General features: G+C 42.1%; 1 long non-coding RNA gene across 4 annotated transcripts in view; it reads left to right on the forward strand.

The window, feature by feature from the left end:
- The window catches only part of LOC116673129 (uncharacterized), a 54,630-nt gene that overhangs the window by 1,520 nt on the left and 50,390 nt on the right, over nt 1-2,720 (forward strand). The window lies entirely within an intron of this gene.

Below are 2,720 nucleotides of genomic sequence, written 5' to 3' on the forward strand. Positions count from 1 at the left end.
GTGCAGGTTGCACTTAGTGCAGTATTAGTATAGTATAATATTATTTTAATATTTTATTTATTTATAGCTGAATCCCATTCCTTCCCCTTACCCCTACCCCTTGGCCCTTACCCCTACCCCTTGGCGGGGGGCCCCGCAGGGGACTGTGCTGTCTCCTTGCTGTTCACCTTATACACCTCAGACTTCCAGTACAACTCGAGTCATGTCACTACCGACGTTTTTGATGACTCTGCCGTTGTTGGGTGTATAAGGATGGACGGGGGGGATTACAGGGCACTTGGTGACTTTGTGGAGTGGTCTGGTAAGAACTGCCTGCTGCTGAACAGTAGTAAGACCAGGAGATGGGGATTGACTTCAGAAGGAAGGAACGGCTCCGCAGCCCCTTTGCACCTGGGAAGTGAGTGGACATGGTGGGGATTACAGATAACTGTGTGTCAACACGACAGCAGGCTGAAATGGAAGGTCACAGCACTGCTGTTTACAAGAAGGGGATGAGCAAACTCTACTTCTGAGGAAGCTGAGATCCTTCAACGTGTGCAGCAGGATGTTGGAGATCTTCTACCAGTCTGTGTGGCCAGCGCTCTGTTCTCCTCCGCCATCTGCTGGGGTAGCAGCATCGGAGCCAGCGATATAAAAACAGACTGAACAACTGATCAGGAAGGCTGGCTCCGTGATCGGCTGAAACAGGACACTTTTGAAGCTGTGGTGGAGAGGAGGTCATGAACAAACTGTTATCTATCATGGATAACCCTGACCACCCTCTCCACCCACACGGTCCCCAGAGGAGCAGCTTCTCTAAGAGGCTCCGACAGTTCGATGCCGACGGACCGCTAAAGAAAATCATTCATACCACAAGCAATAAAACTTTTAACACGTCATCACTGGGTGGTAGATGAGACTTTTGGACACCACACTACTGCACTAATGCAACTGGACTTTGGGTTATTTACATTTACATTTAGCATTATTAAAGCAGTTGCACATTTTTGTTCCCCCATCCTGTACATATTCAGTATTTGTTCTTTTTTACTTATTCGTATTATTATTTCATGTATATTGTATGTATGTATATTTTTCCTAGTATTCATTTATATTTATATTTTGTGCTTGTGACTGATTTTGCTGCTGTAACACAGGAATTCCCATTTTTCTTAGGATCAATAAACATCATCTATCTATCTATCTATCTAGATGGGTTTGATAACATCAGCTAACTCATCCAGACTTCAGAGATGGGTGGTAAATTGGCTAGCTTGCCATTTACAAGTTACTATTTTGGACACCACATACTGCACTATACTATGGCGTGAATCCCCTTCCCCTACCCCTACCCCTTGGCCCTTCCCTACTTTTGCGCGTTCACGCGGCACTAGTGCCGGTCCAATACGTATTACGAGCTAGGGGTAGGGCATAGATCAAGGGCTGTATACCCTACGGATCTGTGTGGACGCGACCTCACTAGAAAACACACGGCAGTGTGTGGCTGCTGCATCAACCAGAGAGACACATGAATGTAAGTACTTTCAGCTTTAAATAATTGACTAAAAAGTTACGACAGTCTTGTTTTGTGGTCTATGCAGTCCTGTACATGTGTACCCATGTTCCTAACTGAAACTTTTTAAAAATCGCTAGCTTAGACTTAGACTTAGACTTAGACTTAGACTTCTCTTTATTGATCCTTTTGGGATGACTCAAGGAAATTGAAAATTCCAGCACCAGTTTTAGCAAGAAAGAACAAATTAAAAAATAGATTAAAAAAGAAAAGAAAAGACAGTATAAAGACAAAAAAGCTTGCAATGCTAACGTAATGCTAACGCACGTTGAACAGCTCCCACATATTCTGCCTTGAATGGGACTGTATAGATCACATAGATTGTATAGCTAGATATATATTAACGGTCTATGATACATCGCTACGTGCCAACATATACCACCTGTCTCACACGGAGGACACAGCAGCTGAACAGGTTGGGGCTGCAAACGAGCAGACGTTTCCTTAACATATGTTCATGTTGTACCCATTCATTATTGCATTGGTAGCCTACTATATTGTAATAATATTTAATTAATTCGTTCATTGTTCATGCACTGTTATATTGTTGTTGGTTTTGATATGGGACACTGATGATATGTGAGGGGGGGTTACTGGCCAAAAGGCTCCAGACTGGTCTGGAATATCAGAGCAGCTGTAGCTACACAGTGTGTGTGTGTGTAGTTGTTTGTGGTCTTGGTGTATTTTTAGTTTTACAATGAGTGCTTTTTTGTGTGCGACATGTTAGTTATGGTTCTAATAGTTGACAATGGTTCTGTAACATTTTTTATGTAACGTTTTGCCTGTTATGTTCAATTTATCACCAATAAGACAGATTTTTGTCAACAAAATGTTTTGTGAACATCAATGACATTCAAAACGGTGATACTGAAACAGATATACACACACCATGTATACAGGGTGTATGATGTATGATGTACACATGATGCATGTGTATACACATTTGTATTGCAAACAGACCTAAGTATACACAGATAAGTACTCTGCACTACCAAAGTGAACCTAAAATAACTATAAAATATATAACACTGTTGTCCAAACCACACAACAACAGACCTAGACGGCATCTGGAGGTTTGTGATCAATACTGTATGGTGATGTCACCAAGTTGTGTCCCAATTCATAGGGGTATGTTTTCACCCCTTACCCTACCCCTTGGTTTCAAGGG

This window comes from Etheostoma spectabile, chromosome 23 (genome assembly GCF_008692095.1).
Source record: "Etheostoma spectabile isolate EspeVRDwgs_2016 chromosome 23, UIUC_Espe_1.0, whole genome shotgun sequence".
Lineage (NCBI taxonomy): Eukaryota > Metazoa > Chordata > Actinopteri > Perciformes > Percidae > Etheostoma > Etheostoma spectabile.